This window comes from Saimiri boliviensis, chromosome 15, assembly GCF_048565385.1.
Source record: "Saimiri boliviensis isolate mSaiBol1 chromosome 15, mSaiBol1.pri, whole genome shotgun sequence".
Taxonomy (NCBI): domain Eukaryota; kingdom Metazoa; phylum Chordata; class Mammalia; order Primates; family Cebidae; genus Saimiri; species Saimiri boliviensis.
Genome location: NC_133463.1, coordinates 51,261,200 through 51,278,833, shown reverse-complemented (window position 1 = coordinate 51,278,833; position 17,634 = coordinate 51,261,200). Strand labels below are relative to the sequence as shown.

Genomic DNA, 17,634 nt, shown 5'->3' with positions numbered 1-17,634 from the left:
GCTCATGCCTATAATCCCAGCACTTTGGAAGGCTAAGGCCAACAGATGGCTTGAGGTTATGAGTTCAAGACCAACTTGGCCAACCCAGCGAAACCTATCTCTACTAAAAAGACAAAAATTAGCCGGGCCTCATGGTGCAGACCTGTAATCCTAGCCATTCAGGAGGCTGAGGCAGGAGAATCTCTTGAACCCAGGAGATGGAGGTTGCAGTGAGCCGAGATTACACCACTGTAGTCCAGCCTGGGCAACAAAATGAGACTCCATCACTCTGTCAAAAAAAAAAAAAAAAAAAAAAAAATGGTAGGAGGAATGATTGTGTTCTGTTGTTGGAAAAGAAAGCCAAATGGAGTAAGAGTTTAGAGCATGACTTTGAATGAGACCTATATTTCAGTTTCAGTCCTGCACCTTCCCTGTATGGCCTTAAGGCAAGTCACTCTACCTGTCCAAATCTGTTTCATCATTTGTAAAGTAGGGGTGGTAGTAATAGTTAACTGTCTCTTAAATGTGATAAAAACATTAAGTGCTTAGAGCAGGGTCCCTTCCCCCCACCTCACTGGTCCTTGGTCTGTTAGGAACCAGGCTGCACAGCAGGAGGTGAGGGGTGGGCAGGCGAGCAAGTAAAGCTTCATCTGTATTTACAGATTCTCCCCATCACTCGCATTACTGCCTGAGCTCCACCTCCTGTCAGATCAGTGGCGGCATTAGATTCTTACAGGAGCACGAATCCTATTGTGAACTGTGCATGTGAGGGATCTAGGCTGCACACTCCTTATAAGAATTTAATGCCTAATGATCTGTCATTGTCTCCTATCACCCTCAGATGGGACTGTCTAGTTGCAGGAAAACAAGCTCAGGGCTCCCACTGATTCTATTAATACATTATGGTGAGTTGTATAATTATTTCATTATATATTACAGTGTAATAATATAAAGTGCACAATAAATGTAATGTGCTTGAATCATACTGAAACCACACCGCCCCCAACCCTGTCCATGGAAAAATTGTCTTCCACAAATCTCATCCCTTTTGCCAAAAAGATTGGGGACCAAAAAGAGTATTCAATTAATGTTAGCCAAACAGTAAGCAAGTGAATTTTCTGACCCTGGCAAATATGCTGCTTGAATATTTGCTGTCTGAAACATTGCTGTCGTAACAATTTCCAATTGACCTTGGAAAAGTCACTTGATCTTTCTGAGTTCCAGAAAAATGAAGATAATACACACCTCCCAGGGTTGTTTTGAGGCTAAAGTGAGATAATATGAAAGCATCTATATCATAATTTGCTCAACAAATAATTATGGAGTACATTCCATGGGTTATAACAGTGAACAAAATAGACAGTGGTTTTGGTATTCATGGCGCTTAGGCAGAGCAGGAATAAATACTGATTTTCAGTCAGAGAAGGGGGGAAGTACCACATCACACAACTTACAAAATTAGAATGCAGTTCCCCCTCTGATGTAGAGAGCAGGTTTTATTCTCCGCAGAATTAATGACACTTTCTAGTCACCAGCAGCTACAAGATTATGTCACTAGTACCAAGACAACTGGTAGCAGTTGATGACTGGCTATTTATAAGCCTGAGTATGAACTTAAGGCTGCCTTTCTGGAGCATGGGCCCAAGAATTGCCAGAATGTGCTGTGTGTCCGTGGTTACCCATTCTGCTGACTCCGGTAGGAACACATGTTAAATGACTTCTGGAATGTATTTCTAATGATCAGAGCCCTGCATGATAACCCAAAGGCTCTGGGGCACAGCTGGTTTTTTTGTTTGTTTTTTGTTTTTTCTGTTTAATCCAGTTGAAGGTCATGTCTGGAAGAGGTATGGGAAATGAACAGATGGTTTTATACATACTATCAGATAAAAGTAAGCTTTTCTGGACCATGTTTTATGGTACTGATATTTCAAGGTTCAAAAGCAGCCCTGGGAAGCTGTTGCCTCAGCTGAATTAGAAGTGTAGTAGATTAGGGGATACTTTGGAAAGATAAAGGTGGAGGCGGCAGGAGTAGGCCAGGACAGGCTTCACATCCTAATGCAGGTCTCGTACCTGTGAGGGGAGAAGGAAGGAGGGGCTGGGTAGGAAATGCCTCTGATTGAGGCACAGTTCTGAGAAAGCCGCTGACCAGCCCATGGTGTCCTCAGGCAAAAGTTGCCCTATTTAAATGTGATGGGAAGAGCAGCAAATGTCCTGAGCAAGGGCGCAGCGTGATCAGATTTACGTTCTGTGAAGAGCAGGCTCCCTGCTGTGTGAGGATCATTTGGAAGGTGGCAAGGGGGTGTGGTGGTGGGAGACAGATGAGGAGTCATCTGTAATCACAGTAATCCAAGTGGAAGATGCTGGAAACTTGGACCTGCTGATGGCTTCTGTGCATGGGATGAAGCAAAAAGAGGAATCAAAGATGCCTCTCAGGTCTCTGTTCTAATCAACTGGATCGATAGGCCATATACTGAGATGATAGAGAACATGGGAGAAGGAACAGATTTGAGAGGAATGTGCTAGGAAATTAAGAACTCAGTTTTGGATATAAGTTTGGGATGGCCATTGGCCAAGTGGCAGTGTCAGGTACTTGAAGCACATATGTCCAGAAGCATATGTGATTTTGGGAGGGAGGCTGGGCTAGAGATAATAAATTCCAGAATTGTCAGCATGTAGAAAATTCTTAAAGCTTTAGGGTTATAATCACTTGGGAAAGGATTATAGATAGAAAACTGAGGGCTCAAGACCAAACCCTGAGGAGCCCCTACATTCAGAGGTTAAGTAGAGGAATAGGAGGCAAGAAAGGAGAGAAGTAGCAGGGGTGTTTCTGGGGGAGCACTCAGTTAAATGACCTTGAGGGGAGGGCAAGCGGGATTAGAGAAAAGACTCGCTAACCTGAGGGCATAGTGGGGACTCGGGCAACCTGAGAGTATTTGCTAATGAGTGGTGAGGATGCATGCCAGATTCATGGGTTAAAGAAGGAATGGGAGATGAGAAGGTAGAAACAGCATGTATAGAACTTTCTTTTCAAGAATTTTGTTGTGAAAGGTAACTGAGAGATGATTAATCACTAGAGGCAGAAGTGATCGCTGGAAAGGAATCCTAAGTTTTCTTTTTTGAGAGGGAGTTTCACTCTTGTTGCTGAGGCTGGAGTACAATGGCGTGATCTCTGCTCACCGCAACTGACACCTCCTGGGTTCAAGCCATTCTGCCTCAGCCTCCCGAGTAGCTGGGATTACAGATGTGCTCCACCACACCTGGCTAATTTTCTTTTTTTTCTTTTTTCTTTTTTTTTTTTTGAGACGGAGTTTCGCTCTTGTTACCCAGGCTGGAGTGCAATGGCGCGATCTCGGCCCGCAACCTCCGCCTCCTGGGTTCAGGCAATTCTCCTGCCTCAGCCTCCTTAATTTTCTATTTTTAATAGAGATGGGATTCCTCCATGTTGGTCAGGCTGGTCTCAAACTCCTGACCCAGGTGATCCACCTGCCTCAGCCTCCCAAAGTGCTGGGATTACAGGCAGAGATTGATTTAAGAAAGAAGTTGTTGTAAAAAGAACATTAGGACTAATAATTCTCTTCCCACTTTGCCAGGATTAGACTAAAAAAAAAAAAAGGAAGAACAAAAGCTATTCCCAGCCATGGGAGTAGAGAAGGCCCAGGTTAGCAGGGCCTCCTTCTCAGTCAGGACGTTGAGTGTCTGGGAGACAGGTTTCCTATCAGCATGTGGAAACCCTTGGAGGTTGGACCTGGGTGGTGTCACTTAGACGTCTTCTGACCTAGATCGGAGATAATGAATCCAAAGAATGCTGAATGATAACCTAACCTAAACAAGGCCAGCCTTTGAGGGGTTCAATAAGAAAACCATTATTACAGCAGGAGGCAGAGGACTTCTCTCCCCTCAGTAAATGATGGCCACAGCTACAGGGAGGACAAGGTCAGCAGTTAGGCCTCAGGGACATTAAGACCAACGCTGAAACAAGTAACAATGTCTGTTTCTGGGTTATAGCCGCACGATTTACTGCCGATTAAGGCATCCTGACTGTGGGGCAGAAAGGATAACTGGGTATTAGGAGCACAAAATGTCAGGAGCCAAAAATAAACTATTGTCATTTCTTTTGTAAGGGTTTCCCAAACTCTTGATTGCCTCTTGCAAGCAGATGACCTGGGAGCAAATGTCATGGCAGAATGATGGACTCCTAGCAAGGGCCAAAGCTTGCACTGTGAAGACTGGAAAGAATATGTGCTTGCCAGAGATTCGGTAACCTCACCAAGAAGACCTTAAACTGCAATTTAAGAGGGTGGAAAAATTGCTCAGGTGAAACTGTAAACCCTATTACTTGTAAGAAAACCTGTGACACAAAGCAATTGGAGAATCTCTTAATTTGCATGCAAAAATAGCAGGAGGAAAAAGTAAGGAATATTATATCTGATTTCAAGTGTGAATATGAAGCAAAGGAACTTGAGATGTTAACACCTGGGAGAAATCAGGATTTCCTAGATACCTCTGAAACACAGGGCTCAGGACTAGAATGTGGAAGGCCTGAGAGAAAGGATAGCAGAGGAGCAGTGTGTGTCCAAAATGTTTGAAAGTACACAGAACCAGAAGCCTGCATGAAGAAGCGTGGTGGAGAATATTTGTGTGGAGATGAGAGAGACGCAGGTGATTCTACCATGGGAGCAGTTTAAAACCAGGAACCACAAGCCACTACCATTCGTAGGCCATATTTCCTAACCCCAGTCTCAAACTAAGACAGGAAAGATGTAGTAAAAATATTTTTCAGCTCTCTAGGCCTTTACTAGAATGTTCAGTCTGCTTAGAAAGTGCATTTGGAAAATTATTGACTTGACAATTTCATATCTGAGGAAATGAATGAAAAAAAAATAGGGTCTCTACTAATTCTCACCAAGAAGGAAAATTGTATCATTGTAGAGTTTATAATTACATGTAAAAGATGTATCATGACTAGTAAAAAAGTGGTGTGAAAACTCAGAAAAGAGCAAAAGCTATACCCAGGTTCTAGCAGGGAGACCCTGGGTAATCAGGCAACACACTCCAAGGTAGAATGGAGTCAGGCACTGGGGTCCAAGAGACTTAACTTTAGTGAGATAGATTGTGCGAAGTTCAGAAAAGTATAGGTATGATTCCATGGCCAGAAACTAGAAGAGAATATGGTGCAAGAGGAATGGAGCCCTAAAAAACAGTTTGTCACACAATCACTTATAATCGTTGTGAGAAAGAAGTAGCTCAGGTACCTCGCCAGGCCTGGAGTTGCATTGAGCTCTCCGACAGACAGAGGCACTCACAGGGTACCTGAACAGCACCAGCTGCTAGGAATTGGCTGGAAGGCCAACTCCTGAAAAGCTGAGGCTTTCAAATGTGTAATGGTCAATATAAAGAGAAGTTATATTTGGAAATTAAAAATTTTAAAGGGAGTAATGTAAAGACAACAGCTGACAAGAAATGAACAGAACACTGCAGTTGGGAGGGATTGGTAAAGAAAGACCCCAAAAATGCTGGGAACCTCAGAAAAGACAGCTTTGTCAGCATCTGTTTTTCTGACCCAGAGTAAGATATTCCTTTTAGATCTGCTGGTCAAAATATAGACCTGACTTCTAAGCCAGCCCTGGTCTGTGAGGTTATTGCCCATTCATGCCCAAGACTGAAAAGCTTTACTTATAACAGTATTTCAAATCTTGCTCAAGGTGTAGTCCTCCATGCTTTTCAAGGCTGTGTGTCCCATTGGGTAAGGCTGTGGTCTTCAGAGTGAGACAGCAGCATTAGAACTGCTGGGCCCGCCTGCCTGTTACAAATGTAGGTGCTGGTACCTCTCCCATTAACTACATTCCCAAGCAATTTAGAACCTTCAGGAGGGCAGGAAGGGAGCTTCAGAAATCAGCATTTTCAATATATTCTTCAAGTGATTCTATCCAAAATTAGACTTTCAGGACCACTGAGCTAAGTCAGCTAACACCTTGTGTTGCTCAGAGCTTCCATGAGTATATGGGCTTACAGCCTGAAAATCCCTTTTTATCAAAGCTTTGCTGCAGTGTAACTCATGGGACAACAGACAAGATTTCCTATGGAAGTCAGGCCTTTAAAAAAAGAAAGGTTATGCTTTTCTAATGGTTAGATTTGCAGTAATTCTCAACTCTGCATGTTAAAATCTCCTGGAGAACTTTTAAAAACACACATGCCCATGCCCCACCCCAGGCCAATTAAATCAGGAACTCTGGAGTGGGGATCGGCATAATCGTTTGCTTGTTTGTTGTTGTCTTGTTGCAAGCCTTCCAGGTGGTTCTGATGCGTGGCCCGGGTTGAGAACTACTGCTGTTTAGACTTTAGAAAAATAACACTTTTAAAAGGCTCTATTCCATGTGATACATCTTATCCTTTCACATCAACAAATAACTCCTACTTTCCATTTCTTCTTCATGAAAGGTAGTGTTCTCATTTCTCAAAATTAGAAAGGATGAAACAAACATAGTTAAAAGAGAACACAAAAATGTGTGTCTAGGCCCTAAAAATTTGCTCTTGAGGCACTGAAAAGATAGGCAGATAAAGTTGCATAGCCATAAGTCCTTACAACTTATGATAAATGAGAGTGGCCAAAAGACAGGATTTAAGGAAATGTCAACCCAGTTGTCCAAAAGGTGACTCACAGACAATACCAGCTAATAAAATTGAATGTTTCCTGGGAAAAATTATACAATGCTTATTTTAAAGGATAACTTGTGAGATTTAAAAAGGAATCAGGAAAAGTAGACTGTGCCTGTTTGGGTACATTGAGGGGTGCTGGCAATGGAGTTTAACCCTACATGTGACAAAATCACTTCAAATATCCTCACATTATATGATGGATATGATGGAGAAATGTAGACTGCGTTGTTACTCAGTTTAGATGAATATACAGTTGCTTGAGCATCCACATTTAAACCTCATTGATAATGTAATGATGTTTAACCTGGAGAGAGAGATCTCTAGTCCTCTTTCTTGTTCTGATATTTTTTGAGACCTATAGTTGTATAGGTCTTTATCCTGGAAGTGAATTTTAATATAAAGAATTTTGTCCAAAGTGATGTTATACTTCATCTTAGGAACGTACATACACATATACACACACAGGAGACTTCAGAAATAAAACTTGATTTCTCAACGTAAGCTCCATCAAGTTCAAGGCACTTTTGTGAGCAATGATACTAGCCATCATTTAGTTCATCCCTAAAGAACTGAGGGACCTGGGAATTTAACCATGTCAATGCTGCCTTTTTGGTTTTTTGAGGGTTTGTTTGTTTTGTTTTGTTTTGTTTTGTTTTTTTTCATTATTAACTGAGGAAAGAAACAAAAAGAAGTCAGAAGGAGCCAAATCAAGACTGTAAGGTGGATGCCTAACATCAAAACTCTCATAAAATTGCCCTTGTTTGATGAGAGGAATGAACAGGAGCATTGTCATGTTGGAGGAGGATCTCAGGTGAAGGTTTCCTGGGTGTTTTTCTGCTAAATCTTTGGCTAACGTTTTCAAAACACTCTCATAATAAGCAGATGTTAACAATTGTTGGCCCTACAGAAAGTCAACAAGTAAAATGCTTTGATCATCCCCAAAACTGTTGCCATGATCTTTGCTCTTGACTAGTATGCTTTTGCTTTGACTAGAGCACTTCATGCCTCTTGGTAGCCATGGCTTTGATTGTGCTTTGTCTTCAGGAATGTACTGGTAAAGCCATATTTCATCTCTTGTTACTTTAAAGAAATGCTTCAAGATCTTGATGTTACTTGTTTCCAGTTTTCATTGAAAACTCTTTTTGTCTGCAGATGATCTGGGAGTAATGGTTTTGGCATACATGGAGTAAAAAATTTGCTCAACTTTGATTTTTTTCAGTCAGAATTGTGTGAGCTGAATCAATTGAGTTGTCTGTGGTGCTATTGTTTCTGCTGTAAATTGTCAGTCCTCTTCAATTAGGGCACGAACAAGATGCATTTTTTCCTCACAAATTGATACGGATGGTTTGCCACTATGGGCTTCATCTTCAACATCATTTCATTGCTTCTTAAAACAAGTTATCCATTTGTAAACTGCTGATTTCTCTGGGGCATTTTACTCCTAAAGTTTTCATAAAGCATCAGTGATTTCACCATTCTTTTACTCAAGTGTCAACATAAATTTGATACATTTGTTTTTGCTTCAATTTTAGCAAAATTCATTTGCTCTCATAGGGGCTCTTTTCAAGCTGATGTGTTATCCTTCTGAGAGCCTCACAGTAGATCCTATTCAGACATGTTATAACAAGTTAGTATGAGTTTATTTAGCCAAAAAAAAAAAAAAAATTGAAACACATGCATAGTTTTCTCATACATTTTCCATGAACTTTTGAAAACGTCTTGAGATATACACACACAAGCCCAACACAGAGTCTTCCACCTTACTCTTTTCTAAACCTTCTTTATCTCCCCATAATTCCATAAAATAGCGTATAACAGACTTGGCTTTGGCTTATTGGACTCTTAGCCCAACTTAGTTGTTTTTTAGCTTTAACTTTGGTGACTCATTTGTGCTCAGTTCTGATTCAGACAATGGAAAACTATTTTAGCAGGAGCTGAACTGATTTTTATTCCCCGTTGATGTCCAAAGCTCAGTCCACTGTCATGCACTGTGCATTCACATTCTCTTTTGCTGGCCAAATTCACCAACGAACATTGAATTGACCAAACATGTACTAAGTGCATTCTGCAGATGCAGCTGAAGACTAAATTTTGGAGATCTTTGCTTCCCAAAGAATCCCCTATTTAAAAAAAAAAAGAAAGAAAAGAAAAAACATTTCTTTTTCTACTAAGTAGCCCAGTTTTCCAATCACATGAATATTCTGGAGTATTTTTGGAGATAACCAGATTTATTGAAAAGTTGAGTCCTTTCAAATGTTTTTTTTTTTTTACCCCAGATATAGACAAAGTTAAATTTATTCTCTGAATATAAATCATCAGAGTAAGAAGGTAAGACTTAGTCAAGAAGATAACATTTGTTGGACTACAGGTTAAGCTGTGTGCAGCAGAGACCTAAAGTATCAATGGCTTAAGCAAAATTGAGGTTTATTTCTCTTCCATGACAATGTGTGAGTTTGCAGCCAAAGACTAGTATGGCGGGTCCATGGTGTCAAGGACCCAGGTATCTCCCGTCTAGCTTCATTATCTCTAGGGATGGCCGCCATCTGCATGGTCTAGACAGGAAAGAGTAGGATAGGGATACTCCCTCCCCAGAGCTTGCACCCAGCACTTCCCCTTACATACACACACATACACACACTCCAGCTGCAAAGAAGGCTGGGAAATGTCTTTATTTTGTGCAATCAGTAAAAACCAAGATTCTGTCAAGAGAGAAAGAGGACAGACATTGAAGAAAAACAAGTAGACTTTCCAACATATTCCTAAAAATTTTTAATTTCAGAAGGGGCCATAGGTGGGCCAGGCAGGGAAGAATCATTATCTCACCTAAAGAATGACATTGGGCTTCAAGCATCTAAGCCACTATCAAAAAGGTTGGTGCTCTTGCAGGTTTTTCTTTAGAGGGCATCTGTCAAGCTGAGAGAACACTTCTCTAGGTGGCCTTGAGCCGGCATTACTGATCCATTCAATCAGAGCTGTCCTGCAGCCTCGTTAGCACATCGTAAGAACCCAGAGTGGAATTCTGGACTGGAAGAGTTGGACAGAAAGTGGAGGGAGAAGGTCCTCCCAATGGCAAAGCTAATTAAAAGCAGAAACTTGTTTTCCACATGCACCTCCTCAATATGCACACATGCTGCTTTCTTGTCATTACATGCCTCACTTGTCACCACAGCATTTTCAATCAATTCCTGGGTGTTGTTCTTACATCTTTAGATTTAGCACATTCTTTCTTTAGTGCTCCTCCCTTTTATTCCTCCAGCTGCTTAGAACAATTTTCTTCAGCACTTAAAACAAACCCACATACATTCCCCTCCCCCTACTTTTCTTTTTTAAATAAAGCAAATACTGCTTTCTTTTAACCAAAATAAAAGAGCCATAGACAATTCCATCTCTTAGGTCCACATGGCAGATCTCAAGTCAAGCATTCGTTTTCTACCTGTGTGGAACTTTAATGAGTTTAAGTGGGAGGTCTGTGCCAAGAAACAGGCACCACATCACAGTTGGAATCTGCAGAGCAGATTTTTTTCTCTTAATAATGCTCTTTGAAACTGAATCCCGCTTGCAGTTTTGATACTGAAAACGTGTATTAAACAGCTACAAGTCGTTTCCGGGTCGTTCGCATTAACCATGAGCTTTCCTGACAGCCTTGACCCATAACAGCAGACCTCTGCGTTCAAAGTGCTGTATGATTTACAGAGCATTGCACGTGCATTGTCTCCTGTCAGCTGCACACTTAGCCTGCTAGGAAATAATATCACCCCCATTTTGGTGATGAAAAAATTGAGGCCTGGAATGGTTAAGTGACAGAGAATGAACTAAAACTGGGTCCAATCTGTCTGTGTTGCTAATGTAAGATGTTAAAGAACTGTCTTCGGTTAAAAGAGAATGAGTATCTATTTTTAACAATGTGCTAAATGTTCTTTTCTTCTTTCCATAGTCCAAGATTGTCCCAAACTTTGATTTGATATAATTATTTTCCATAATCCTCTAAGTCAGGCTTTGAAATTCTCTGCCTCTGGGTCTTGGTTTGCTTTGAGGTAAGGATGGCCAGCATAGATCTTTCTTATATAATCTCTAGGTCTTATATTTTAGTTCCCTACCTGAAAATGTGTGATGCCACTTTGAATCTACGACAGTAAAGGAAAACAATTTCTCATATATGCTATTTAAGAGTTAGATATTTAAGATCAAAGGAACTATATGTAAATATCACTTATTCAGAAGTTTTCTGAATATTGCATTTTTTTTTTTTTTTTTTTTTTTTTTTCTTGAGACAGAGTCTTACTCTGTCTCCAGGCTGGAGTGCTGTGGTGCAATCTCTGCTCACTGCAACCTCCGCCTCCTGGGTTCAAGCTATTCTCCTGCCTCAGCCCCCTGAGTAGCTCAGTTTATAGGCACATGCCACCACGCCTGGCTAATTTTTGTATTTTTAGTAGAGATGGGGTTTCCCCATGTTGGTCAGAATGTTCTCGATCACCTGACCTCATTATCCACCCACCTTGGCCTCCCAAAGTGCCGGGATTACAGGTGTGAGCCACTGCGCCCTGCCAATGCTGGATGTTTATAAGCAACATTATCCATTATAAAACAATTTGAGAAAAAGGAAAAAAATTCCACAAAGATAACAAGAACTGTGTGTGTGTGTGAAGTAGCCAGTTTTCACAAAAAGTGCTGTTTGCATTTTATAAGACTGCTAGAAAATGTATTTTATATTAAAAATCGCTAAGAGCACAATCATTGTCTTAAAGATGCTTTAGAATGGGAATAAATGTTCAATCTTTTTAACATGTATCGGCATGTATTGGGTGTGCTCTTTTAAAGAAAAATTTCAAGTATTATAAAATATAAAAACTTTAAAACTGTGTCATTTATAATGTAAAATTAATTCAGTGGCTGACTCATAGCTCCCACATTCATCTTCAGTTCTCTTTAGCTCAGATGGTTTTCTTTAAAAATTAGTGATATCAGCTAAATGGAACTGTTTTCCCCTCCTACCCACAGAGAAAAGTGCTTTTGTGAACATGTCAGCCCTGTTCCATCATTACATGCCATCATGCAATGCAACAGAAGCAGGCTGGCTGTGCATACTTGATAACCAGTATTAGTACAGATTCGAGAGCAAAGTCCAGAGAGATAATACCGTATTTCCATCTATTTATTTTATGCACATAAGCCACCTTTTTAGAACCAAGAAATTTTCTACCTAGACAAGATCTTGGAAGTCTTCCAATGTAGCCTCTTTATTTTGCACATGTGGAAACTGAGGCACAAAGAGGTTCAGCAACTTGCCCAAAGTCACACAGCTGGCAGAGGTAGTCTGGGACTAGAACCCAGGTCTGTGTGACCCCAGAGTCTGTGCTCCTCCCACTACACTACTTCACAGATGGGAGCTGATCTGCCTCAAATCCTCTGGCCTTTGGCCTTTCCACAGCTCTGCATTGCTGCCACCTAAGAGTGCCTTCTACTGTGCCATACTAATGCTTAGAAGGCAGCTGAGCATTGTTCCGTAAAAGCCCCACAGATGTAGAAAGCTAGCTCTCTGTTGTTTCCGGAGATCTTCTCAACACAATTCTGCAAACAATTTAGGCTTTCCTGGGCTAAGCAGTTACCAAAGGTATTTCATCTGTTTGTTCTGAAAATGCAGCTGCTCTCTAGATTTGTGTGTGCTCTGATAAGAAATATTTTGTCTAACAATAAAAATCATTTCCTTTGATGAATATTGTTTTTGCTTTGTGTTCTAAAAATGACATTTTATGTAGTAGCATTGCCCCCACTATGCAAATTCTACTACCAGTTTATGTTCCAGACCAAAGAAGTTGAAGCTTCTAACAGCCATTCAGGGCCCTGTCTAAAGAATCAGAGTCATGGGTGTCGGTCTTTGTCAAGCACATCCCTTGTTGTAGGGCAGACAGGGGGAGGCATGACTGGAGGGGCTTTAGTGATGGTGCCCTCACCTGCATCCCTTCCTCACACTCCTTAAATGCCCCAATGCTGCATAAAGTCTTTGGCCCTTCCTCTCAGGCCTTGTACGTCATAAAATGGTATCACAGTGGGGAAGATGTGGAGGACATCCGTTGAGAACCAGGAGCAGGCAGAGCCTGAACCGGGGCCCTGAAGGAAGTGGGAGGGTACAGAACACAGCTTTCCGGAAAGAGAGGAGAGGCTGAAAGCACAGCTAGGGAATGCGCATGCAGTTCCTGGGCCTCAAGAGGGCCAGACTCGTGCCCGTGGAAGCTGTGTGGCAGGCAGCGAAGAACATAGGCTCTGGAGGCAGATCCCCCAAGTTCACTCTAGCTGTATAACCTTGGCCAAGGTTGTTAGCCTTTCTGTGCCTCAGTTTCCCTATATTCAAAACAAGTGTAAGAATAGTATCTATCTGCAGGCATTGTCTGGAGGATAAAGTGAGTGGATATATCTGAGACAGAGGCTGTCAGCAATCCTGCACTACCCTCTTCCTTCTTTTCTGTAACAGACTCCCAGTTTTCAGCTGTGCACATGGCTGCCCAGGATAAACACTTGACTTCCCAGACTCCCTTGCAACTATGTGTGGTTGTATAACTGTGCCTGGCCAATGAATTATAAGCAGATGCTATCTGACAGCTACCTGGGAAGGGCAGCTGGCATGTACTTTTCTCTTTTTTTTTTTTTTTTTTTTTTTTTTTTGAGAGTCTTGCTCTGTCACCCAGGCTGGACTGCAGTGGCACAATCTCAGTTCACTGCAACCTCTGCCTCCTCTGTTCAAGCAATTCTCTTGCCTCAGTCTCCTGAGTAGCTAGGCTTCCATGAATGTGCCACCACAACCTGCTAATTTTTATATTTTCAGTAGAGACAGTTTTGCGATCTTGGCCAGGCTGGTTTCGAACTCCTGACCTCAAGTGATCTGTCCATCTCCCAAAGTACTGGGATTACAGGCCAGAGCCACTGCCAGTCTGGCATATACTCTACTCCTTTTATATATATATATACCTTGTAGTCTGCTGCCTGGAATGTGGATGTGATGTCTGATGTTCTAGTTGCTTTTTTGGACTATAGGGATGAGGATAACATCCTAAGAATGAGGAACTGTGTCCCTTAAAACTTGATGAGCAAAGCCACTATACCAGTCCTTGGCTACTTATTTCCATACTTGTACACGAGAAAGAGAAAATAGCTATCTTATTTAAGCCACTGTTATTCGAGGTCCTTATTACTCATGATTGAACTTAAACTTAATCTTAACCTATACAATGTGCAGAACACTTAAAGTGATGTCTGGCACACAATAAACAATTCTGTAAGTGACGGATAAGTTTTGTAATTTTGTGTCAAATAATGGATAAGGTGACCCAAGCACAGTGGCTCTCGCCAGCACGTTGGGAGGCTGAGGTGGGCGGATCACAAGGTCAGGAGTTCAAGATCAGCCTGGCCAATATGGTGAAACCTTGTCTCTACTAAAAAATAAAAAAATTAGCCAGGTATGATGGCATGTGCCTGTAGTCCCAGTTACTCAGGAGGCTGAGGCAGGAAAATCACTTGAACCTGGGAAGCGGAGGTTGCAGTGATTGCACCACTGCTCTCCAGCCTGGGCAACAGAGTTGGACTCCATCTCAAAAAAAAAAAAAAAGGATGAGGTGAAGCCAAATTATAGAAGGGCTTGCAACTCAAGGAGAAAAGTTTGACCTTGATGCAAGGCAAAGCTTCTATCTGTTACTTCTAAAATATAATTTGAGAAGAAATAAAATGACCCATAATCACTAGGACGCTCCCAAAAAGATAAAAGGCAAGAGCTATGGAAAGCAGGGGAAATAATTTTACCAGGCCCTAGGCTAAGAATAATTATTAAAATTATGCATAAAATACAGCTCTGAATTGCTTGGCTTCTTTGGCTCTAAAAAGATGGAAGCATTTTCAGTCTTTGAAGCAGAAGTTTCCTGTCGTGTGAGGACTTTGTAAGGTAGTTCATGCTACACTTCTGTGTAAGAAAGATTGGATGGGGAAGCAATAAGACTTAATTAAGGAAGCTATTGTAAGAACCCAACTATGAAGTGATGAAGGGTGATGGCAGCGGGATGGAAATCAGGGAACAGACATGGAAGATGATTCACAGGAGCTTCAGAGGACCTGACGAGGAATAGCGATGAAGATAAAGGAAATGCAAATGTAAAAAATGATTACAGTTTCACATCTGAGCAATTATTGTAGTCAGATATCTGCTACTATAATGCTATGTAACAATCACATAATCTCAGTGCATTAATAAATCTTTATTGCTTATGTGTGTGCAGGTTGGCTATGACTCTCCTGGGTGGCTGGGACCAGATAGACTTGACTCCAGGCTGCTTGTTGTGTTTAGTTTATTCGAAGTGTCGCCTCATTCTGGGACCAGAGGCTCTTCGGGTAGATTGATCTTGTGGCAGATGGCAGAAGTGCAAGAGGCAAAGCCAAGTCCCAAAAGCACATTAAAGTCTCTGCTCACATCACATCCACTAATGTTTCTATGAGCCGAAGTGAGTTATATGGTTTGAGAATACAGGGATGAACAAAATCAGTTGCTCCTATACTCTCATTCAATAATCAACACAAAAGACTTCTGTGACCTCTGGTCACCAAGAAAATATGTGGGGATTTCTCCCCACCAGCAACCAATGACTCAGTTCAATTCAGTTCTGATCCTGTCTACAGGGAGATAGCATCAGACCCCACAGGGTGAGGGCTCAGCCTCACAAGACTGCCCCATGTTTCAGACACCAGTTGAGAGTCATAGATTGTCTCCTATACTTCTGTCCAATTGGCTATAAATTGGGGCTTCCATAACCCCCTCCTTGCACTTGATTAATTTGTTAGTATTGCTCACAGAACTCGGGAAAAAAATCTTGTAGTTACGGATGTAAACCAAAAATAAAATTTGAGGGTGCTCAACCATCTGAATGGGCCTCCTCCTCTAGGCCACAGCACTCCAAATTTAACCTGAAAAACTGGTTCAAGCCATGACTGGATTAGGGGGTCAGACATGCCTCATTATGACCTCCTCCCTATTGGCATTCAGGGAAAGCCGACCAGCACTGACATCAACACAGATCTTAAATCTGACAAGAAACATTTACAGCCGGGTGTGGTGGCTCAAGCCTGTAATCCCAGCACTTTGGGATCCACTTTTGGGTGGATCACGAGGTCAAGGATCGAGACCATCCTGGTCAACATGGTGAAACCCCGTCTCTACTAAAAATACAAAAAATTAGCTGGGCATGGTGGCACGTGCCTGTAATCCCAGCTACTCAGGAGGCTGAGGCAGGAGAATTGCCTGAACCCAGGAGGCGGAGGTTGCGGTGAGCCGAGATCGTGCCATTGCACTCTAGCCTGGGTAACAAGAGCGAAACTCCGTCTCAAAAAAAAAAAAGAAACATTTACAGTCTATTCTCCTCTCCTTAAAGCCTGCTATCTGGTGGCTTCATCTCCATGATAAAACTTTAGTCTCCATGACCTCTCATCTTAACCCAGATATTTCTTTTTTATTGGTAATAACTCTTTCAACCAACTGCCAATCAGAAAAATGTTAAATCTGCCTATAACCTCAAACCCCACCTCCTTTGAGTTTTCTCACCTTCCTGGAGCAGATCAATCTGTATCTTAAATGTATTTGTTTGATGTTTCATGTCTTCCTGAAATGCATAAAATTAAGCTGCACCCTGACCACCTTGGACACATGGGTTCTCAGGGTCTCCAGAGGGCTGTGTCACAGGCCACTGGTCGCTGATATTTGGCTCAGAATAAATCTATTCAAATATTTCAGAGTTTGACTCTTTTTGTCAACACAAGTTTATTATAAGGATATTACAAAAGACACAGATGAACAGTCAGATGGAAGTGATACAAAAGCAAGTACGTGGGAAGGGGTATGGAACTTCCATGCCCTCTCTGGGTATACCACCCTCCACAAACCTCCATGGGTTCAGGTATCTGGAAGCTCCCCAGAAACTCTGTCCTGGCCAGGCGTGGTGGCTCACGCCTGTAATCTCAACACTTTGGGAATTTCAGGCGGGTGGATCACGTGAGGCCAGGAGTTTGAGACCAGCCTGGCCAACATGGTGAAACCCCATCTTTTCTAAAAATACAAAAATTTACTGGGTGTGGTGGTATGAACCTATAATCCCAGCTATTCGAGAGGCTGAGACAGGAGACTCGCTTGAACCCAGGAGGCAGAGGTTTCAGTGAACCAAGATTGTGCCACTGCACTCCAGCTTGGGTGATACAGCAAGACTCCATCTCAAAAAGAAAAACGAAAAGAAACCCTGTCTTAGGGGGTTGTTACAGAGGCTTTATTACATAGGCACGATTAATTGGCTATTGGCGATCAACTTAACCTTCAGCTCCTCTCCCCTCCCAGGATCTCTCCTCCCAAAGTGTTGGGATTACAGGAGTGAGCCCCTTGGCCAGCCAGGATTATAGTCTCATACGCTAACATAAGAGCAGTTATTGTCCTTTTTAATACGAATTTCTGATTCCTTTTTTTTTTTTTCCTGAATTTTGGGGTGGGAAGGGGATTTTTAATTTGAATACAAAAAGAACAAACATAATTTGTCCTCTTTTTCTTCACTTAGTTATTATTATTGTTTTGCTTCTGACCTGTCTAGAAACTAGATCACGCATGAAGTAGCACAAGAAATCTACCAGTTTACACACTTCTAAAATTCTCATCAGCCCCCTCCCACCCCCATCACTTAGTCATGATGCATCTGACAGCCGGCAAAATTCCAACCTGGGAAAGAGAACTCTGTGTGGTTGGGGTTATCTTTACCATTCAAGTACTGATTCACTCAGACCACATGGTAGTAGGTTTTGGATGGAAGGCTTCTGCATCTGGCTAATCCTGACTGGAGTTACTAACACAAGCCCTCCCTCCACCCAGCCTCCCCACAGGACTATCTTGTCTCTTTCGTCTCTAGTTTAAAACTGCCCAGAACCCTTCCCTCTAATTCCTCCCCTCCCGCTTCACGGGCCGGTTGCCACTTCATACAGCCTAGC

The 17,634-nt window shown here is 42.0% G+C and overlaps 1 protein-coding gene across 1 annotated transcript in view; it reads left to right on the top strand.

Annotated features, from left to right (window-relative positions):
- ZNF706 (zinc finger protein 706) overlaps positions 1–12,350 on the top strand; it is a 34,876-nt gene extending 22,526 nt beyond the window's left edge. Inside the window, exon 5 of the transcript XR_012514121.1 lies at positions 4,101–12,350. The gene's annotated coding sequence lies outside the window, so the exon portion shown is untranslated. The remainder of the gene's footprint in view (positions 1–4,100) is intronic.
- The last annotated feature ends 5,284 nt before the right edge of the window (positions 12,351–17,634 follow it).